Genomic DNA, 24286 nt, shown 5'->3' on the forward strand with positions numbered 1-24286 from the left:
GAAGCACCCCCAGACTGCGAACCGAATCCTTCAGGGGGAGCGTGACCCCATTCAGGACAGATGGATAAATCTTTCTCGGGTCTGGAGAACCTGTCACGAGTACTTCTGTTTTCTCTGGATTCAGACTGAGTCTGTTTTCTCTCATCCAGCCCATTACCGACAGGCATTTAGAGGAGAGATGCCGTCCCTAGTCACTGCATCAGTCAGAGACACAGAGAAACATATTTGGGTGTCATCAGCGTACTGATAACACCGCGCCCCATGTCTCCGGATGATCTCTCCCAGCGGTTTCATGTAAATGTTAAATAGCATGGGGGACAAAATTGCTCGAGGGACGCCAGATGTAAGCGCCCTCCTATTGGAACAACAGTCCCCCAGCTGAACCATCTGGAATCTACCCGAGAGGTAGGAATGGAACCACTGGAGTGCAGGGCCCCCGATACCTAACTCCCTCGGGCGTTCCAGAAGGATACCATGGTTGATGGTATCGAAAGCCGCTGAGATGTCCAAAAGCACTAACAGGGACACGCTACCTCTGTCCATGCCTAGACGGAGATCATCGACTAGGGCGACCATGGCAGTCTCAACTCCATAGCCTGCCCAGAAGCCAGTTTGAAATGAGTCTAGAAAATCCGTTTCATCCAAGATCGCTTGAAGCTGGAAGGCAACCGCCCTCTCGATCACATTCCCTAAAAAAGGCAGCAGTGAGACAGGCCGATCGTTATTTCAAATCAGGGGGTCTAGGGAGGGCTTTTTTAACAAAGGTTTTACAGTGGCCAATTTTAGACTGGATGGAAACCGCCCTTCCCTGAAAGTTGAATTAATTATACGGCGTAACATAATAGTTACAGCCGTTCCCCCCTGAGCTGCTAGCCATGAAGGACAGGGATCGAGAGAGTATGTCGTCTTCCTAACACTTCCAAGAATCTTGTCCACTTCCTCAGTACTCACAGACTCAAAATGATCCAGTATAACAAAGTATGAAATGATCCCCACTCCACCCCTCAAAATATGGGTTTCTGTTGTATAACTGCTTCTCCATTGGTTTAATTGAACTAAGAAAAACTGATATTTTCTTTTTACTTTTACTAATGGTTTATTAATATATTATCTTATCTAGAGCTAATCTTGTGCTTTTGACCAACTGTGAGAAAAGCCAGATGGTTTTCTTTCCACTGTTGAGTGTTAGAAAAAGACATTTTACTGCCTAAGGCCGTTTTCTATGAGTAAAACTGAAGCAGCAAATTGAGACCATCCCTAATTGCAGAGCTGGTCTTCCCTCAGCACACACCACTGACAGCCATGTGGGCCAAGCACCTCAAACCAGTCTTCAAAGACATAACCGTGTTACTTTGGATCAGCATGCAAAGGATCTGGTTTCCCCTTTGGCAAGGTTGTCTAGTTGTGTCTGCCTGTAAGGAGCGGCACTCATCTCTGTTACTTAGCCAAGAGAGCCAGCGTTGTCCAAGACAACTCTGTGGTCATGTGGCTAGCATGACTGCATGGAACACTGTTACCTTCCCACCAAAGTGGTACCTATTTATCTACTTGCACATTACATGCTTTCAAACTGCTAGGTTAGCAGACACTGGGACTAGTGACAGGAGCTCACTCCGTCATGCAGCATTTGGGGTCTTGAACTGCCAGTATGCCAACCTTGTGGTCATCAAGTCGGCATCTTAACTGCTAAGTCACTGCGTCCCTCTAATCTTGTAGCACCTTTGAAACTAACAGAAAAGTAAGTTGGTAGCATAAGCTTTCATAGATGTAAGTCTACTTCATCAGAGTGAAGTGCTAGGGAAGAGACCTTTATAGCTATGAAAGAGCAGGTTGTATGCGTGACTAGGAACAGAAATTCAAAACTTGTGGGTATGGTGATGAGGTGACAAATTTAATTTCAATGATGGCCATTGGGGGACAAAGGCAGGAAGAAAGATATTTGCTAAAGCCAAAGTGAATAGATAACCATATGAATCATGGAGGAAGTTATTGTATTGTTGTTGGCTTCTTCTTGTCAATTGATATCTAGTGTGTATGATGGTACCCACCAGGTCAATGCTTTCCTTCAGTAGTATCTTCTACTCAGCCTTCACTCCATACTGGGTTTTGGCCCTTGTGTGAGCAGATCCTCCCTTATTGGTATTTGAAAGCATTCCTGGTATAGGTTCATGATTTCAGAGAACCATGTCTTCATTGGCCAGTGTGGCACTATTACAATTATTTCCATCCTTTCCATCCTTACTTTTCTGAGGCTGCCTATAATATTGAAAAGAACCTGGCTGGCTGGCTGTTGATTGGTGAGGCAAGCATGTCTGAGGATGGCCAAACTTCACCATGATCAGTCAAAACATCTCTGGGTGTAGTTGCTACTCTGCCTGGTCTACTTCCATCCTGGTGAGCCAATCTGCTTAGCTCCCCCTTTATGTGGTCTGCCTTCAGGGCCGTTATATTGGTCTCTAACAAGGACAGCAGACTCCTCGCCTCTATCATCAGTATGTATAGTACATACCTTCCTCTCTATTTATGTGGCCTTTGCTTTCACACTGTCCATCCAAATGAGAACTACTTTGTTCTTAACCCACAGCTGGAAGTCCTCAAGGTTCAGTCTTACTGCTTTCAGTTTCTGCCAATTTATGCTGTGGGTCAGGTCCTGTTGGCGCAGGGCTCTCCTATCTTCTTTCTTAGCTGAGGAGGGCAGTGCCCTCTTCTTGCCATGATCTCTAATAGTATTGGTCCAGGGACTCCCCCAAGTTTGCTTCCCACAAATAGAGAGAATTTTTAACAAGATCTGTCTTCTAACTGGGATAGAGGCTGCTTGCACTCTAGTACTAAATTGCATTATATCCAGGCTGGTGTCTGTTGAAAAGGCAGCTGCCTTGAGCAATTTGTTAATGCTCAAGGGTCCTGGTTTGGGGAATGAGTCCCCTTTTCCCTGTTATTCTCTGGTAAGTTGTCTTCAGTCTTATCCTGGTCTAGTAACTTAATTGCTTTATGTTAAAGTATGGCAAAGTTTTCACTCTGGAAGAGGCCGAAGATCCTCTCCTCCCCTCCCCCCCTGGGATCCACCCTCAGCTGATAACTCTTTCAAAGTCTGCTTCCTACCTAGTGGAGCAATGATGAAGGAGCAAGCCACATGGGGATTTCTCCACCTCTATCACTGGAAAAGTTTAGGCAGAGTTGTCATTTGGGCTTGTGGTGAGTTCTTGTACCCGTCATGTCGCCATCTATGTTGTGTGTCATCCTGTAAATGTCTGTAAGCAACTAAAGACACCAGTCGTGTTGCTGTTATCTGCAGTTAGGCAGAGACCAAAAGCACAAATAGAAGCTAAGCTGCCTCTGTGTGCGTATGAGTGGATTTTATGGATTGAGAAGCTCTGAAGAAATGCTCCCAATCCTTATAATTAGAGCAACTTGCCCTAAGGCCCCAACACCTTCAAAAGACAAGCATGTAACCAGCAAGAAGAGATAAGGAAATAATTATCCATTTCTGATAGCTGCCACATAGGAAAATAGTTTGTGACCTAATGGAAGGAAAAGAGAAAAAAGGTCTTTACATATAAGGTCTAGTGAATAAGAGTTTTGAAGAGTGGAGTAAAAGGTCATGAAAGTTACTGAGGGTAGTTATACCACTGTATTTATGGGACACTGTATTTAACAGGACACAGATTTTGGTATCCACTGGGGATCCTGAAACCAAGTCGCAGTGGATACCAAGGGCCCACTGTATACCTAAACACCTTTATGACACAGTTCAGAATGGTTTAATTTATACAGTCCCAAATGAATTCATGTGCCTTTTAAAAAAGAATAAGTTCATGGAGGTGGGCAGGGGTCAGAGAATCAGGAAGAAAGAATGTCTGCTCCACTGCTGCTGCTCCTTCAGTAGCCAAGGCTTTTTCAGCCCACATTATCTTCCTGGTGTAGGTATGGTTGTTGGTCCATTATAAAGGATATAAAATCCCCATCAAGATATATTCTGACCGTAGGACCTTTGTGTTGTCTGGACTGCACATGGTATGAGTCACCCATTCTGGAGGTGTTGGGACATGTAAGGTATTCTGAAAGCAGTTGCAATATGTGCACTGTAAAACATTATTTCTGGCATGTGAGGCTAAATGTCTAGCAGATTTGGGACTTTCCTAAGGGTACAGGTTGTTACCACAGATTTACGAAAGACTCCCAAGCTCCAAGGGTCTGATTTCTTCATTTCAGGAAATGCAGCCATAGCAGGAAAAGGTATAGCTTGGAACCATTTTGCTGGTTGGATTGGAAAGTACTGTATATATGCTCAGGAAAGACAGATGTTGTATGCCTAAAGGGGAAGAGAAAGGAATGCACTATTCTGTTGATCAATGGAAAAGGATTAAATCCTTAAAGACAGGAAAGAAGCTCCTTTCAAGTATCTTGTAAAATGTGCAAGAAATACATCCAACATTGGCACTGCCATTCCAGCTGTATATGTACTACTATAAAATACTCAATTTTTGCTTGTTTTATATTTTTACAGGATTGTTTTGTGTGTCATTTCAGATCAGTTTTTAAACCACGTGGACAATCATTGGTCCATTGGACCTTCATTGTTCCATTCTTGGCTTAATGAGTAGAGAAAGCCTCAAGATAATCAGAGTATTTAGATGCAAGGTTTTGAAGTTCTACTAGCTTCTTCATCAGGCAAAGATGCTAAGAATCACACAGGAGAAAAATAATTATAAAATGACAATATCAATCACAGACTTGCATTTTCTCAATGTGTTGTTCTTTGGAGGAATATCTATGCAAGCAGTTCCCTCCTCTTTCTGGCCATGGGGCACTAGGAATAAAGCTTTCCAAAGTCCAGGAAACAAAATTTGAATTCCATAGCAATGCAAAAAGGTACAGTAGTTCTTTCTGTGATCTCAAATGTCTCCATCTTTTGTGAAGTCACAACCCCCTTTATTAGGCACAGAATATTCAGTTTCTCAAGACAAGTCTCCATGCTTTAGCATTAGGAACATTTTAGGTACTGTTTTGATAAAACTTGTCAAATTTAATTTTTTAAAACCTTTGTTGGAGGTAGAAACCCCAAACAGAAAAGTCTGAATTTACTGGCTCCCACTTTAGTAGAAGCTAACAAGCTGGGACTTTATTATTTGGTGTTTTGACCTCCAACATTGGCAAACCTCCTCTGAACAACTCTTGCCAAGAAAACCCATGATAAGTTGGAAATAACATGAATGTACGCAACAATAACAACAACCTCCAACAAAGTTGAAACATTTTTAAAAAGGCTTTTAGCTACAAAACTAACATGGAAGATCCTGTGGAATGCTTCCAAAATTCTTTTTTCTTTTCTTTTTCTGCCTGTTGATAGTAGCATAAAACATTCCACTTGGGTGCCAAACACAGTGGCAATCTCTAACAAGTGACCAGTTCAATTTCTGGTGCCTGGTAAGTGATACGACTGCAGCATCCACTGACAGCTACAGAAACTAAGAAATTCTACTGGGAGTGCTGCTCTCTTAGATCAGTAGAATTCAAGAGCCATTAACCTTTCATCAGTCTATCAGTTTTGCTATAGGGAAAAGGGAGAACAGAGTTTACAAAAATAATAAGTAAAGGCTAAGGCACCAGATAGAGCAGGGAAATGCACAAACTGTAGTCCATAAAGTTGAAGGCTTTCATGGCCGGCATCCATAGTTTTTTGTGGGTTTTTTGGGCTATGTGGCCATGTTCCAGAAAAGTTTCTTCCTGACGTTTCACCAGCATCTGTGGCTGGCATCTTCAAAGAATGCTTTGCCTGGAAAAATTGGGTGTATATATACTGTGTGAGCCTGGGAATGCAGGAGTGATTTGCATGTGTATTGTTCTGTTCTGATGGCTGGCCTCAGCCTGGCAGGCTAATGCAAACGAGGATTAATGTCTTCTAATTGGTGATCATTATCTGCTGGGAAAGCCCCTGACTCTGAATGGTTTCCCATTTGCATTTGCTGAGTCCTTATTTTGCTATCCCTCAGGACTGGTAGCCAAATTTTGTTCACTTTAAGGGTTTCTTCTTTCCGGTTGAAAATGTCCAGGTGTTTGTGGATTTCCACAAATGCAGCGTGCAAACCAGAATCAAGGAACACGAGAGGCACTGCAGACTGGGCCAACCAGAAAAATCAGCAGTAGCAGAACATGCCACAAACCATCCTGGGCATAAAATACTGTTTGAAAACACTGAAGTTCTGGACCATGCCAACCACTACCATGTCAGGATGCACAGGGAAGCCAATGAAACCCACAAACACCAGGACAATTTCAACCGGAAAGAAGAAACCTTTCTATTTGCTGCTTCATTCTCAAAAGTGCCCCCTCCATTCATATTACAAAGGAAACCTGGCTTCGTTTTGACATTAAGATAAGCATATCAAACATGTTCACCAGATGTAAGTAGTGCTTAAAGTTTTCTTTTTAATGAAGAAAACCACATTACGTTTTGAGAAAAATAAAATGTATGAGAGGGTGGTAGCAATTAATTTTCAAAACAAAACACACAAAGCCCTTTTACTCTGTGGAAATTATAGCACAATTCCTTACTTGTCTACTCAACTGCAAGTGACATTAATTTAAATGAGGCTTTTCCCCAGGTAAGTGGGTTAAGAGTTTTCCATTCCTGGAGATGTTGGATCTGGTCACGGTGGTAAACTTTCTTGCTTTCTTTGGTTTAAAAACAAACCAATGGTTAAATGGAATGTGTCATTTAAATATATAGAAAATAATTAATGAATGATTATCTATTTCGATAGAATGCAAAAAGGAGCTTCGTATTTGCTATGCACGCATAGCATACATAGGAGGGAACCAGCCATGTGTTGTCATTTCCAGTGCAGACTTGGTGACATTATACTACTACTACTGGGAGGCGCATTGCAGGAAACAAAGGAAAATTTGTGACTGCATGTATCCTTGTATGCAAGGCAGGGAAGAGAAATTTGTCCAGAATAGAATAGGTTCATAGAGCAGGAAACAGAAAATGCACTTTTATTTGCACATACTAACAAACATTGGAGCTTCCATAAATATCTGAACAGGGCTGTTTTCAAAATAGGCAGCACAAGAACTAAATTAATTTGCCGTAATGGTCATGCCAAATGGCCTCTATTGGTTTATCGTGAAGTTCAGCAATGGAAAAAAAGGTTGAATAATTCTGTCTAACAAAAATCCTGTGTTAACTCATTTAATGTCCATTTTGTAAAGAAAAAAGATGAGGAGCTTAAGAAATCAGGAAGATCTGAGCTGGATCAGATCAAAGTAAATGCTTGTCTAGTCCAGTATTCTCTTCCAAGAGTGGCTCACACACTGCATATAACATGCCAACTAGAGGAACATGAGTACATTAGCAGCCTCCTACTCATGTTCTCCAGCAAGTGGCACTGAAAAGTACACTGCTTTCTGATACTGAAGGTAATATTTCTCAACACTTCAAGTAGTCTATCCACTGGGCTCAGCTGACTATATCCACTAAACTACACTAGCATTATCAAAGAGAACCTAGCTCAAAAACTGCTGTTGTGCAAATCTGACCCATGTAATTTAAGGATCCAGGACTGGATGACCCACTACTCTAACATCAAGCTAATATGCTGAAACTTGGATAGACTATTGTTGAAGGAATCACAACTGATCTTTCAATATCCTTGGGCCCTGTAAATTCTCCTTGGCAAAATTGTGACTAAAATTTGTGGTTAAGAATAATCACAGAGCCCCCTAAAACCACCTGTTAAAAGATGAGCTGGATCAGCTGCTTGGTACTCTCCATGTGATTGCTGTTTCTTTGTGTTTGGGGTACCCCCAGATTTTGCCCTGATAAGATTTTGGTAATCTACACTTCCATGGTCTGGTACAAATGCTCCGACTAATACTGGTAAAGTAGTCTAAGGCCAGGTTAACAATTTGAAAAGGAGCAAGATCAGTGGTTTGCAACTTCTATATTGATCCCAAATGCCAGACCTTCACTGTGTATTTTAATTCTTCCCCTTCTATAATATTAGATTATTATTTTTCTATTTGACTGTTAGCACTTCAAGACAGAGATTCCAATCATCATCATCATCATCATCATCATCATCATCATCATCATCATCATCTCCCCAAGGCTTGAGGTAGGTACAATATAAATTAAAATACATAAAACCATTTAAACACATTAAATTAAAACACATAAACACAGGATGCATTAAAATCATCCAGCATAAAATTAAATTTCAGTCTAAATTCAACTGGGTAGGCCTGCTGGAAGAGATAAGTCTTTAATACTGTTTTGAATTCAGACAGACAATATGTTTGGGTATTATGTAATATGCCAATTTTGTGGGTGTTCATTTTAAAACAAATAATTGTTACAGATTCCCTTTATTTTGTTAACTGCTCAGGCTAAAATAGTATTGTCTTATTCATGCCTCAACTTTCCCCCCAAGATAGGACTCAATATTTCAAGCAGTTCAAATGCTTTTAAATATGTGGCTCAGTTTTATTTTGCTTTGTTTCTTTTCTGAGTAACACAGCTCTTTACATTTATAAGATAACCTTTTATGTACCTAAACATGAATTTCAACATGTTTGAAGACAGCCTGTCAGCAACCCAGAGATATATTTGTTACAAAAACCTGTTTTCTAAAGAAGCTTAGCTTTCAGCATGTACATACACACATATTTGCCCACAGATCTATGTTACTATTTCTACAGATACAAAGGCCAATTTGTTTATCTGCCGCCCATCAATGGGGCAACAATGTCACAGGTCAGAGGTTTTCTGCTGGGGATGTCCATAAAAGGAGTGCTGCTGGATCAAAATATATAGTCCAATGTCTATTCACAATGTGGCCAATAAGACTTTCATGGGAATCCCAAAAGGAGGACATGAATGCAACTGATCCCCCCACCCCAAACATATACTTGTATTTCCCAGCAACTGATTAACTGAGACAGTATTGCCTTTGGAACTGGAGGAAACATATCTCCATCATGACTATTACCTGCTGATAGCCCCATTACAAGAAGAGGCTGTGCTTCTATTCAATATTCATAGGAGGATTAAACACCCTCTAGTCTAAATTATATCCTAGGCCTGTTACAGACAGCCAAAATAAAGCTGCTCCGAGTCACAGTGGAGGTTTGGGTGTTTCAATGATGCATGCGTCCTAAGAGTCCAGAAGTCGCACCAAAGCCACGCCCAGTCCTTAGGGCTGGAGCATTGGCTTTGGTGCGACTTCTGGACCTTAAGACGCATGCATCATTGAAACACCATACCTCCACTGTGACTCGAAGCAGCTTTATTTTGGCTGTCTGTAACAGGCCTTAGCGTCATGTTAAAAAAAAACCTGCTCCCCTTGGAAGTAGTAACCAGTCTCATGTGCAACTTCATCAAATAGTCTTAAAAACAATTTCTCTCCCAGTGTGAACAATACTAAGACATTAAGCTGTCTCTGAGATTAGGGCCCATTTTAGAGCCTACTCTGCCTCTATTGCATCAGATCAAACCCATCCAGCGTAGCTGTTCTGAGAGTTAAAGGGCTACTACATCCTGACTCAGACTGCTGAGGACAAATTTGCTAAATATTTAGCAGAGAAATCTCTCAGATCAGTCTGATTTGGACTGTACATTCAAGACAGTCTGGGGAGGTAACTGAGCACATACTTGCCCAGTTTTGATGGATTAGTTTCAGTTTGTTCAACATGATGATGTGGACATGTTGCATGAAGAAGTGACGCCAGCAATTTGTCTGTTGGATCCATGTCCATCTTGGCTAATTAAAGCTGCCAGAGGAGGACTGGACAACTGGGTGATAAAAGTCGTAAATGCTTCTTTGAAAGAGGGCTATCTTCCAACCTCTCTAAAAGAAGCAACAGTAGGATCTTTGTTGAGGAAACGTTCACTGGGTCCCACCTCTTTAGCAAACTATTGGCAATCCTCTAATCTCTTTTTAAGTAAGGTCTTGGAGTGAGTAGTGGCAACACAACTTATTTCAAAACTGGGTTTAGTCCTGGTTATGAGAGAGAAACAACCTCAGTCACCTTGGTGGATGACCTGTACCATAAACTGGACAAGGGAGGACCTGTTGGTCCTCCTGGATCTTGCAGTGGCATTTGATACCATCAGTCATATGGGTTTGGCTGATATGGGATGTGGGAGCATTGTTTTACAGTGGCTCCAGACTATCTTGGCTGAATATTCCTGGGAGTGGTGCTTAAAAACACAAAGGACGCTAAGTCTTAAAATCCTGTAGAACGCATCTATTGCTCAATTGTGTTATTACAAAACTGCAAAATTCATACAGCTCTGGTTATATTTCTTCTTCCTGTGTTTCATTTCCATTTGCATCACCATCATTATCATTGTTGTTATGAATTGGCATAGCATTGCTAGAAAACTGGAGAGGATGCCTGTCTTTAATGGATGTGCAGAAGCCAAAATTTCAGTAAGTATTGCTTGTTACCTGGCTGCATGAAAAGGAACACCTGTTGAAGTTCCCTCTTAAAGATGCAAGAGCCCTCTCCAATTTTCAACCTGGCAACTGTATATAGCACAGTAACTAACTCATCAGGACATTCCTGGTTCAAATCTTATCCCTTAATTCTGCTGTTAACTCACTTTGTGCCGGCCTGGGGGTAGGGTCAGGGCGCAACTCTGGTGCTGCATCCATATGATGCAGCACCAAAGGGAGACCATACAGCTGCACTGCTGCAGCTATAGCACCCTTTGCGGCTCCTATTTGCGCCCTCCAGAGGCTGGATCAGGGCCACAGCATGAGGTTGCCATGGCCCCGATCTGGCCAGGCAAGGGGCAGCTGCATGCCGCCCATTAGGGGCAATCTGTATAGTCCCTATGTCAAGGTATTACCTCTTAGTCCTCCTATCTGCAACAGGAGGAGGGGGGAATACTGGTTTATTTTATGGGACAAGTATAAGAATTTTGGCTAAATTATCTAAAATGCTTTTGAGCACAACAGACTGCTGTAGAAATTTTAACGTTGTATTCATCTATCAATAAACATCATATATTTATTTGATTTGTATACCCCTTCTCTTATAATAAAAAAGGGAGTAATAAATTATTCTGAAAGTCAGTCCAGACCATATCCTTTGCAGCTTTCAGAGATAAAGCAAGAGGGGGAAAAGCAAGGTTTGGGAAGTTTACATTTATATGTACACCTGCCTCTTAAAAAGCCATGTGAATGGCCCACAGTGTCACTTATTGAGGCCATCACCCCATAATTACAGGAGGACATCTAAGTGTCATAATTCTACATGTCTCATGCTTGGTGATGACCACTTGCTTAGTGGTGACAGGTTTGCCCTGTCCTCAGGAAGAAAAGCATTTTAAAAAAAATCAAAATTCCCGTATATACTGGTCTATAAATTGACCTCATGTATAAGTTGAGGGCATGTTTGGGGGCCAAAATTATGGATTTTTATATGACCCATGGATAAGTCAAGGGTAAAACCTAGGGGCTTGTGACAAAGGATTTAAAAGATGAAGCAAAGGAAAACAATGCCAAAAAAGGTACAAAACTCTCACAGGAATAACAGTATATGTTCATGCTAAAGGCTAGATGGATGAGACAATAGAGGGGATCAGTGCTTCCATGACAGATTGCGCTCTTGCCTTTCACCAGGGGATGGTTCCTTCTTTCTTTATAAGAGTTAAAGTACAGTACTTACATTGACCCGTTGATAACTCAGGTTTTGGGGGGTCAGTTTTGTTACTAAAATTTCTAGATTGATATGTGAGTATATACAGTAAACACATTCACAGACATGCTACAATGTGAGGGGGGTACTGTTTTTTATTGTTTTTGGTCTTAGAAGCTAATCTTTTTGTGTCTACAACAGAGTTCATTCCTGCTTGTAGTGCTGCATTTCACTATAACCTCTCTTCCTTGCATTTCTCCTCCCTTCTGGGGTACATTCTGAAGAAATAAATTATGTTGGAATGCCACAAACCATTATAGTTCATAGTATTCTAAGCATAGAACTGGATGGGATTCTATTTTACCAGCCTATTTAGCAGAGTAGGTCCACTCTGGTATTGTGAGAGACAGGTTGTCCAAAGAAGTAAACAAGGGTCACCCACCCACACATACCAACCAGTGAACCAAGGTGGCCAGGAAGGAATTATTAGGGCTTTAGAGGCAAGTGCAGTCATTGCATCCATGTTTCAGGTGACTGCTTCTATGATGGAAGTACACACAAGACCTGAGGCTGAAGCTTGCTCCAAAACACTTCAGCCGTTAATGTCAAAATGCCATAGATGCAGGTGAGGGAACACTGAGGCCTCACTTGATCCTATATTTATACATTCACAGTTTGCAGCATTTGGAAGAATGCCAAAGATGGAAAGTATCTCTGCACATTCCTCACTGCAAAACCTATGTGAAAACTTTTTTTCTCACTGCTTTGAAGATCTAGAAAGTTCTCACTAAGCAAAGGCAATCTAGAATGATCTCTGAACTTATAGAGACTCTGTTTTCTGGGTGTTTTTTTCTTCAAATGTACATGATGTTCTACAGAGAAATGAGGTCATATATCAAGTCCCTGCCTAGGGGAGCTTGTAATCATGTCAGAGATGACGTATCTAAGATATCTGGATACTGCAAGACAAATTAAAAATAAAAGACGATGGTGACAAGACAGATGATGATACAGGACACTGAGTCTGTCACTTTTATTCCAATACTAAGGGAAGAATAGAGTCTTTGTGATGCAAAGGAATATTGTGTCCAGTTCTGGGCACCACAATTTAAAAAGGATGTTGAGAAACTGGAGTGCGTCCAGAGGAGGGCGACCAAAATGGTAAAGGGTCTGGAAACCATGTCCTATGAGAAATGACTTAGGGAGCTGGGGATGTTTAGCCTGGAGAAGAGAAGGTTAAGAGGTGATATGATAGCCCTGTTTAATACTTGAAGGGATGTCATATTGAGGAGGGAGTTAGCTTGTTTTCTGCTGCTCCAGGACCCGGAGCAATGGATGCAAGCTCCAGGAAAAGAGATTCCACCTCAACATTAGGAGGAACTTCCTGACAGTAAGGGCTATTCAATAGTGGAACACACTCCCTCGGAGTGTAGTGGAGTCTCCTTCCTTAGAGGTCTTCAAACAGAGGCTGGATGGCCATCTGTTGGGGATGCTTTGATTTAATTTCCTGCATGGCAGGGGGTTGGACTGGATGGCCCTTGCGGTCTCTTCCAACTCTATGATTCTATGATCCAAAGAGGTCATTTGTGTCAATAAAACCAAACTGACTTCAGCTCTGATTTGCACATGTCACTTAGGTCTAATCTGCAAACTGCAAAAACAATGCAGTTTGACACCACTTTAGTGTCATGGCTGAATGCTATGGAATTCTAGGATTTATAGTTTGTGAGATATTTAGCCTTCTCTGACAAGGTGCTCTGATGCCACAACAAACTACAAATCCCAGGATTCCACAGCACTTGGCCATGGCAATTAATGCGGTGTCAAACTGCATTATTTCTGCAGTGTAAATTAGACCTTATTGTTTTCTGTTTTATAATGTCTTATAGACTAGGTCAGAAAGGAAAGACAGTTTGCCATAGCTTGTATACTGTAAAAAGGTTGCTGAGAAAATGCTAGGCAATATAATGTGATTCGTTTGCTAGGGTAAGGAGCAAATAATTTGTATTAGGTGCAGAAGAGAAGCAGGGAAAAAAGCAATCTGGTTACTGGGTAGAATGCAGCCAAACCTGCAGGCAAAGTCAGATGATATTATGTTCAAAATAGGATTTGTGATGTCTTTTAAGGAGGACAATGAAGCAGTTGAGACAACCATGCCTTCTGTACGTCGATGGAAATGTTTATAAAGGAGGGAAGTGTAATAGGCTTCTGTGACTCTGCTGAAGGAAGTAAAGGTTACTAAAGGAGGCAGCAAGATGCTTTATTTAGCCAAAGTCAAACAAACATCCATTCATCTAAACCCATAATGGCAGCTATAAATTGCTGCTACAGTATTTTCACTCCCTAATAATAGCGTCCAGATCTTGCACCAATCCTGTCACATACAAGTCCATGCCATTTGACATGTCACTGCTTACAAAATCCTGCATTTATGTGTGGTTAGGCTGGCATATAGGTCATACCCAAATTATTTCAAATAACTTGTGTTCACTGCACAAATCATCCCTAAAAGAAGATACAGGTATAGATAGGATCTCTGGTTAGATATTCAGGAATTTGTGTCCTCGCTTTAGACCAGGATTTGCTAACTGTAGCACTCCAGAGGGTGTTAAATTGCAGCTCCCATCAGCATGCCAAATGATGAGAGAGTATGCACTGAAGTCTCCACGCACTCTGAGAACCGCAATTGCCCTGGGCACCTTTGAACAAGAATCCCCCCCCCTTCTGAAGCTGTGGTCAACCCTGCATCCTTCTGCTTTCTGCTCCACTCATAGGCCTTGGTTCCCACAGCTGTCCTACAGGAGCGAGGTACAGGACATGTGTTTATTTTGATCATTCGGCTCTTCATCCTCCCCCAGCAGAACAGTAAGTAGGAGTAAAAGGAGAGGAAGAGGCCAAGGTGCATGGCTTAGGTGGAGAAGACAGACACATCTGAAAGGAAGAATTTAGCACATACAGTCAGCCCTCCTTATCCACAGATTTTTCATCCACAGATTCAAGCATTCATGGCTTGAAAATATTCCCAAAACATATAAATTCCAAAAAGTAACCCTTGATTTTGCCATTTTATATAAGGGACCCATTTTGCTCTGCTATTATATTTAATGGGACTTGAGCATCCACGGATTTTGTTATCCACGGGGGATCCTGGAACTAAACCCCAGCGGATACTGTACTTGCTCCTGGCTTTGTTTCTCTTTCCAGATGTGCTTCTTCTTTTCTCAGATTATATCAGTGAGTGGATGAAGCACTGCACACACACACACACACACACACACACACACACACACAGACAGAGTACCATTATGGACTATAGGTGTAAGCCTTCACCCGTCATGTTACCAATTCATGTCAGCTAGTCCTGGAAAGGCAAATGTCAAAAGGACTAGCTGCATTTGAGGGGAGGTCCAAAGGCATGTCAAATGAGTGAGGAAGGGTAGGTGGGATCCTTTGCTGTCACCAGGCGCTTCGGGAAACACATAAAAAGAGCCATGCAGTGCCTCCCTTGGGAAAAAAATAATAATGAATAAATGAAGGAGCAGCGCAGTTCCTCCTTAAAAGAGAATGGTGCAGACAGACAGTCAAAGCCTGAAAGGTCAGTATCACTGCAGAAAGTGCTCATCATCACCATCATCACCATCTTTCATCTGGTATCAATCAGTTCACCTCTTTTCCCCAAGACAGACTATCCTACAGCCACATAACCAGTCAGTGTGGGGATGGAGACCATATGCCGGTTCAGCCAAGAGCTCTCCATGCTTCCATCTATCCTCCCCAGTGACCTGCGCACCAGCTGCATGCCTGAAACTTAATCCCAGTCTAGGCTTTCATGGAAGCAATGAACCTCCTCCTTCTCCTGCGCAACGAGGGATATGTCAAGTCGGGGCTGATGCCTATAGGAGTGGGACCAAAAAAATAAAATAAAATAAAAATGGAGGGGGAAATGTAGTGTAGGAGCGATTTGAGTGTTGGGCTAAGACTCTGGAGACCAGAGTTCGAATCTTGGCTCGGCCATGGAAACCCTGTGGGTGACACAACAGATCAAAACCAAGTGGCGTCATGGTTTCTTGAACTCTGGGACCAGGGTTCAGCTCAGCCATGGAAACCCACTGGGCAACCTTGTGCAAGTCACACTCTCTCAGCCTCAGGGGAAGAAGGCATTGGCAAACCCCCTCTGAACCAATCTGCAATGCAGCAGCTAAAAAGGTCAATGCAATTTTAGGCTGCATCCATAAAAGTATAGTAGATCAAGGGAAGTAAGAGCCACTCTATTCTGCTCTGGTCAGGCCCCACCTGGAATACTGTGTCCAGTTCTGGGTGCCACAATTCAAAAAGGATGTTGAAAAACTGGAGCCATGTGTCCAAAGGAAAGTGACTAAAATGGTGAAGGGTCTGGAATTGGAAACCATGCCTTATGAGGAAGCACTTAGGGAGCTGGGGATGTTTAGCCTGGAGCAAAGAAGGTTAAGAGGTGATATGATAGCCCTGTTTAAATATTTGAAGGGATGCCATATTCAGGAGGGAGCAAGCTTGTTTTCTGTTGCTCCAGAGACTAGGATTTGGAGCAATGGATGCAAGCTCCAGGAAAAGAGATTCCACCTCAACATTAGGAGGAACTCTCTGACAGTAAGGGCTGTTCGACAGTGGAACACACTTCCTAGGAGTGCAGTGGAGTCTCCTTCCTTGGAGGTCTTTAAGCAGAGGCTGGATGGCCATCTGTCAATGGGGATGCTTTGATTGTGATTTCCTGCATGGCAGAATGGGGCTGGACTGGATGGCCTTTGGGTCTCTTCCAACTCTATGATTCTATGATAGGTTTGGTTTAGGGTTGCTACAGCAATATCAATAGCAAGTGCATTTCTATGCCACTTATCAGTGGACTTAAGCACTCCCTAAGCGGTTTACAAAGTGTAAGCTATGAGCTGGGAACGACTTGAAGGCACACACCACCAACAGAATAATAAAGCATGCTAGACTATCATTTTGGGACATCTGGGACAGGCTCCAGCCCAGGGATTAACTGCCACCTAAAAAACAACCCCCCTCCACTGCTTCCATAACAAGGGTGTGGAGAGTAGCTCTCAGGTGACCAGCTGCTGTAACTGAAAAGGAGGACACAATATGTAGGACCTTCAGGAAAAATGGAGGACATGGCAGAAGAAAAGCTGAAAGCGCTCCTGGGTCCTGCTGGACATGGAGGACCTTTGGGATTCCTCCTGGGCGGAAAGGCTGAAGGGGAGGCAGGACGCGTCCCGGGAAGAACAGCAGCAGCAGCAGCAGCAGCAGCAGCAGCAGCCTTTCAGCGCCGAGGAAGGGAAGGAGGCGGGGAGCGTCTTACCTGGGCTGAGGCTGGGGCTGAAGAGCGGGAGGGCCGTCCCCTGCTGAGGGGCACCACCGGGGGCTGAGGGTCGCCGGAGTCCTGCCTCTGCCTCTGCCTCTCTTTCCTCAGACTGAACCAGCAGCAGACTGGCCAAGAAGACTGCGGGCAAAAGCGCTCTCTCTCCCCCGCCCACCTCCTTCTGCTGGTTTCTATGGCAACTGGGCAATGCTCAGCGCATCCCGCAGGCACCAACCGCTCTCTTCCGCGCCCAACTCCTCCTCCTCCTCCTCCTCCTCTGCTCTCTCTCTCTCTCTCTCTCTCGCGCGCGCGCTCCATGAGCTACAGAGCGCAGGCGCGAGCACGAGGAGGAGGAGGGGGAGTGGCGGCAGAGCGCATGCGCGAGCATGAAAATCAGGAGGGGATGGGGGAGAGTGGCGGGGGCGGGAAAAGAGTGAGAATGAGCTAGAGAGCGCGTGCTCGCCCCCGCGCGCGAGCACGAGCAAAATAAGGAAGGGGGGAGTGGCGGGAAGGAAAAATGAGCGAGAGTGAGAAGGAGCTAGAGAGAGCGAGCATGAGGGAAAAGGAGGGAATAAGGAGAGAGAATGAGCTAGAGAGTGCCTGCGCGAGCACGAGGGAAGGAGAGGAAGAGCGCGCCTCAGTTCTCTACCTCATCCTCGCTCTTGAGGCGCGCGCGCACCCGAGTCAAGATAAGGGCGCGTGCTGCTGAGGGGGAGGGCGAGCGGGAACGAAGGTTGGCGCGCTCCAAACCGCCAGTCTCCGTTTTACCTCACGTAACGTTCCCGCTTAGACGCACACACAGGCGCCCGCGCGCGTGGGGGTCGCCGTGCGATGTTTTCCTCTCTCTCTCACACATACACACAAGCAGCACAAACATTTGAGTGAGACATATAAGGACACACAGCTTGGCTGAGGGAGGAGTCTCTCCACACATATACAGTACAGTACACACACACACACACAAGGCAAGCCCTCGACGTCTTGGCCAAGGAGCAGGGAGGCCACTTGTCCTCCTCACCAAGCACCTTTAAAATGGAGGGTCTTCAAGGGGGGGGAGGACGTGACCCAATAAAAGCTTAAAAACACCAGTGTTACATGTAAATTTAGTCGTACTCAAAATGGAGGACCTTTTGAAATTCCTCCTGGACAGTTGGATGAAATGGAGGATTGTCCTGGAAATGGAGGATGCCTGGTCACCCTGCCAAAGACAGAGAGGACATTTTGGCACCAGGACCCTGCCTCTCATGCGTCCCCATCTCTAAGGAGGATGGCAATGTCCCAGGGTGGCTCCTCTGCAGTGTATTACTGTATTATGGCATGAGGCCATCACCCATTGTTGTTTTGTTTGTTGTTGACCTCCTTCCAGTTGATCCTGACTCATGGCAACCCTGTGGATGAGACACCTCCAAGACTCTTTGTCCTCCACTGCTCTGCTTAGGTCCTCTAAAGTCATACTCATGGTGACCTCCTTCATAGAGTCCATCCGTCTAGCATGTGGCCTTCCTCTCTTTCTACTTCCCTCCACCTTTCCTAGCATTATTGGGTTGTTTTTCCCCCCATTGATTCATGCCTTCTCAAGATGTGGCCAAAGTACAACAACCTCAATTAATCATCTTGGCTTCCAGAGAGATTTCAGAATTGATTTGTTCACCCACATATGCTGCTATTTCCACATGGTGGTTGTTATGTGCCTTTGTTTTCAACTTACAGCAATGGCAAACCTCCTCTGGACAAATCTTGCCAAGAAAACCCTATAATAGGATCATCTTCCTAGACCTTTCTTGATAATTGCTCTGAGTCTTTGATGTTTTCTGCCAGTAATATGGTGGTGTTATTATTACTATTATTATTAGGTCACCATTCCCAAGATATAGCTCCATGATATTGCTCCAAAAGAGAGAGGGCAATGCATATGCATGCAGCTGAACACAAAACACCTTGGGGAAAAATCAGAATTATTCTCTATTATTAGGGACTGAACATATTCTAGCCCAGGAGAATTGCTGCAAAATCCACACTCATGAGCAAGATTCAATGTGAAATTTCTGTTGGCTTAGTTAGATAATACCTTCCCATTGAGCCTACTTACAGGATCCTTTTGGAGCTGTTCTTGCTTAGAGCAAGCTTTCTTTTATTTCTCTTAAGAGTAGGACTGCTGCTATTTGTAAGGCCAGAGTAGGATGTGTACTTGTCAAAGGGATTGAAGGATAGATTGTAATGGAACTGGGAGCTGGGCCCCAGAAAAAGCCTTATGTCCACTTATGGAGAAAATAAGAAGCCTCTTAAAGTGCTCCCCAAAGCAAGATATGATCAAGCATTTCCTAGTTGGATCCACTGCAGCCTCATTGCAGCAACAATAATGTCAATTCATTTACATTTATATATGCTAATCAAATTCAACAAACAGCAACTCTTGTTGAGGGGAGGAGGCGGCATCAGGCATGTGTGAGAGGATGTGCTGTCCCTAGAGGACCTGAATGGATGAAACACGCAGTGCGATGGATGGTAATAAGCCAGAAAAATGTTTTGTCTTCAGATTGTAAAATTATGGCAACCAGTGACCAGAGAGTGGATGGTACAGCTGCATGATTTGTATGGGGAATATATGCTGTTGTGAGACTCCCCAAATTGAAACATATTCATTTTGAAGTTGATTCCAATTAAGTTTATCCACAAATGATAAGAAACCCATCTAAAGACGCTGCTGTCAGGTGATGTTTCATTGTTGCCCAAAGCATTTTGGCCTGTTAATATTCTGAAAAAGAGTCTCCAAGGACGCGAAGCAGCAGAAGATTTTTCAAAACCCTCTCTAGTCAATAAAAAAGTGATTTGTAAACAACAAGAACAACAACCATTCAACTGTGGGAGACAACCAGATGGATAACTCTCCTCTTAAATTTATTTTGCACCTTCTACTTCATTTATCTAAAACTGAAATACAGTGCTTAAATTTGTGAGGCTTAGACTTAGGCTAGTGATGCTTCTGGCTCCCAGGTGCACAGCATCTGCAGTGAGTTTTAGCCTGAACTGTAAAGAGGCTGCCCAAGATGCTGCCCTGGATATATTTTGGAGATAGGGTTCAGCACCTTGGATAGATCTTTTGAAAATGCAGTCTGGACTCAGAGCAGATTCACATGGGAACTACCAGTTGCCACGGGTTAAGGTTAAAGTGGAGTTGCATTTTTTATTAATTGGATTATACTTCATACTTCCCTCCCCTAATGATATCATGCATACAGAAAAATCTAAGCTCCCTGCTGAACTTAGATGGAATTTTTTCTAGAACTTCACAGTGCTTTGTAGTTACTTTGCTACCTGATCCTGTCTACTGTATTTGTTCCTCATCTGTCACAAGAGCAGTACGTCCTTGTCCCCCTTCCTCCTCTCAAGGCAACAGTACAGCACAGTAGAACTCTGATAGATAATTGCTTTATCTATCCACAGGACATCCAGTAAGCATATGGGGTAAGTGACAATTTGAACCTGAATTTTCCAAACCAAACATATTCTCTGCTGTGTAGTTCCTAACTGGCGAGACATGACAATAGCTAAAATAGTTAAGAAGAATAACACAAAAGTAGAGTACTTTTAAAAAAATCTGTGAACAACTTCATAAAGCCCAATGTATGCTTCTAACATTATATAAAATAAAGGTGTTCTGATGGTCCAGTTTCCCACATGAAGAACTGGAACAAAAAGAAGCCCTAAAGTAAGGTTGGCAACTTGTCAACCTGTAGTTATTTTGGACTGAAACTCCCATCACCCTTAACCCTGACTATGATGACTAAGGGCAACAAATTGGCCGCATAGTCACCCATCCTACGGGCTGTTTTTTTTACAACCATAGAGGTCATATTTTGAAAGTTAGGCATGATGATTTGTCTTGTGAATATTCTAAATCTATGGTCACTTATTCAGAATGTGTGGTGTGGATGTGGAATTCCAGTGTGTGCTGTGACCCATAACCCAATACATAATGGAGATATTTGCAATGCTACTTGCAATGACAAGAAATGACAGGTCTTGATGGGCTGTCATCTGAATGGTGATATGGTTGTGCCAAGTGAATTCCTCAAGGTTAAGCAAGACTGTTTAGAAAAGCAATGCTCACAAAAATGTAAAACATCAGGCCTAGTGCCAAGATTAGAGAATCCCCCCCTCCCTGCACACATTGTACAAGCTTCTCAAATGGGGAGACAAGCCTATAATTCCACATCTGGGGTCCATAGCGATTCTCTTCTGGAGACAGGAATAATAACAGGGACTTTAAAAAATTCTTTCTTTAGCACTTTTAATAAATTCTCTTTCCTACAGTTAACTAATCAGAGATTAGAAGAAATCTAAAGCCACTAACAGGCCTGAATTTGTCCTTTGAAGCAGTTGCAATAATGATGCAACTTGCCTGAGGAGGGTTGTTCTGGAGGACTAAGATCAAGTTGCTCTGTGAGAAGGCAAACTAGGTCCCTTGTGGCTCTCTCCTTGTCTCAGGCACAGTCTCATCTTTCTTCTAAAGAGTACGTTTGACTTCATAATGAAGCACAGTGGGGCATTCTGTCTTCAGAGTCCTTCATCTTTTTTCCCAGATACCCCATTTCAGCAGGTGAGGGAATATAGACACAGATAGAGAGTACTTGACTCCCAGGCTGGGAACAGAAGAGGAAAATGGCTTTACCTACATTCCTGTCCCTGTTTTCTGTTCCTTCTGTACCCTGGTAAATTAAAACACTTTGCGTTACTTTTGATTTCATTTCTAATTCATTTCTTCCCTCTTTTTGTCTTGTATCATCTCTCTCCTTTTTTTTTTCATCAAAATCTTTCTGAAGATCTCAAAGAAAGGTAGTCTCACTGGATTTCCCACTTTGAGACAGTTTTCATCCATTTAGCTTCCAGCAGCAACTAAGGCCAGGTTAAGAAATAAGAAGTTGTTCTATAAAAGGAACCTTACAGAATCGTTTGTCTCTCAGGGGAATGGAGAAAGGGGAAAAGGCATCCTTTTGTACTATAGAGAATTGTACAACACTAGCCTTGGTATAACTGCTGTATGTGCACATGCTAGATTGAATCCCTTGTGTCAGTTTAACTTACAGATGAATTAATCAGTATGAGAGAGAGAAAGAAAGAGCCATGCTTCCCTGTGCTCAAAGGTCATAAATAATGAGGGGGTTTTGTGGTTGTTGTTGCTATTGCTACCTGACTTTTCCTAGACAAGCTTTTCATTTGAGCATGCTGGTTTGGGCTTCAGATCTGGATAATGTTTACATCTCTAAAATCAGTGTAAAACCAGCATCTTTAGGGCAAATCTGACAGGGGAATCTGGCTTTACCATCTGGATAAATGCAACATCTGTAAACTCCTGTCTTACATAAGTGCACTCTACAGAAGTGATAATAAAACCAGTCATCTCAGTTAACATCCATTATTAAGAGATGACACTGCAAATCTAACAGCATGTGGCTACATGCTCATTCACACTTGAAACTCAGGTCCAAATGTTGTTGTGTGAAAGAGTGTTTAAAAATAGCTGTGTTGTACTTGGTAGCTGCTCTTCTCCCATAATTATAAATGATGCTATAAGTATAATGTTTTCATCAATTTTTCTTGGTGTGCAAGGCTTAAAAGTCTTTTGCCAATCAGTAGAAGACTTGGGTGACACAACAAAAGAGAACAGAACAGGGAAATGAATGACTCTTGAAGTGCAGTCCTATCCATGTTTACTTGAAAATCAATCCCACTGAGTTTAATGAAACTTACTCTCAAGAAGGTGTATTTCAGAGCCTGAGTACAGTGAAATGTTGTCCCTGGTAGGTATGCTTAAGATGGCTAAAGTTCAGGGAGCACACTGCAGCTCTCTAGCACAAACCTCTGGGCACATCACCAAACTAAAAATCCTAGGCGTCCACGGGAAAGATCAATGACTGTCAACGTGATATAATTGTGGAATATATATAAACTTGGGGGCAAACAAGATGTGACATCTACAAAACAATTCTGTACGTGTATACTTGAAATAAGTTATGCTGGGTTCAATGAGACATATACTAAATAAGTGTGATTTGGATTGTGGCCTGAATTATTCTTCTCCAGCTTTTTTTTTTTAAATCAAAAGCAGTATTAGGAGATTATAAATCTGAACTGGGGAATGGTCAAGTGGCTAACCTTTTATCCAGTGGCCATTTCATTTCTGCTCAAAACCAGTGACCAAGCCGTTTCATCTCTCATAGTGGAAAACATATTGAAGGGGCATTTCTGATTGGAAAATGGTTAGAAGGAAAGTTAAGGAGCTTTCACTGGCTGTTATGTGTTCTGTCTCCACTTTAAATGCTGGTTTTAGGTGTTGTTGTTCTGTGCCTTCAAGTTGACTCCAACTTATGGCCACCCTATTGAAGGGTTTTCTTCGCAAGATTTATTTAGAGGTTTGCGATTACCATCCTCTAAGGCTGAGAGAGTGTGATTTGCCCAAGGGCTTCCAGTGGGTTTCCATGGCTGAGCAGGGATTTGAATCCTGGTCCCTCAGAGTCCTCATCCAAAACTCAGATCACTGCACCACACTGGTTATCTGTTTTTAGTTACTATATTATTATTTTTTAAGCTCAAGATAAGATACATATATGATTGTTTTGCACTGTCACAGTGCTCATATGCAAACTAAATTAGGACAGAATGGGATACCACACAATCTCAAAGCTCTGGCACAAAACCAACAGCATGAGGGAATTATACAACAGAAACTGGTACAGAAACTGCTGCTGCTGTGGCACTGGCCAGTGGTGTCACTAGAGGTGGCATCACCCAGTGCAGTAACTGTACAATACAATTTATTGAGTAGCCCAAGGGCCGTTTCAAAATACTAGTAACATAATAAAAAGCAGTATCACACAGCTATATATAAAATGTAAATACAGTGCACTAGGTGCAATAAACCTCCATACAATATAAATACATATGCATAACCTAAGCGTGCACCAGAACCAGAACATGCACTACTTGTCTACAGCTTATGTATATCTAAAGGATATACAATATGTGCTAAAGGATATACTAGTAAACAGATAAAATAAAATAGTTAACAATTAAACAATAGTATGTAAGATAGTTACCATAGGGAATAAAACAGAATTAAAATTGGAATTGAAATGGGAGGCAAAAGTCACATAAAATATCCGTCGACATACATCATATGCAAACTAAATTAGGACAGAATGGGATACCACACAATCTCAAAGCTCTGGCACAAAACCAACAGCATGAGGGAATTATACAACAGAAACTGGTACAGAAACTGCTGCTGCTGTGGCACTG

At 42.6% G+C, this 24286-nt stretch overlaps 1 protein-coding gene across 2 annotated transcripts in view; it reads right to left on the bottom strand.

The window, feature by feature from the left end:
- The window catches only part of PACSIN1 (protein kinase C and casein kinase substrate in neurons 1), an 80670-nt gene that overhangs the window by 43109 nt on the left and 13275 nt on the right, over positions 1–24286 (bottom strand). Inside the window, exon 1 of one of the 2 annotated variants that reach the window (XM_042464331.1) lies at positions 16988–17225. The exons of the other annotated variant lie outside the window; for it this stretch is intronic. The gene's annotated coding sequence lies outside the window, so the exon portion shown is untranslated. Of the gene's footprint in view, positions 1–16987; positions 17226–24286 lie in introns of those variants that run through there. 2 annotated transcript variants of the gene reach the window in all.

This window comes from Sceloporus undulatus, chromosome 4 (assembly GCF_019175285.1).
Source record: "Sceloporus undulatus isolate JIND9_A2432 ecotype Alabama chromosome 4, SceUnd_v1.1, whole genome shotgun sequence".
NCBI lineage: Eukaryota > Metazoa > Chordata > Lepidosauria > Squamata > Phrynosomatidae > Sceloporus > Sceloporus undulatus.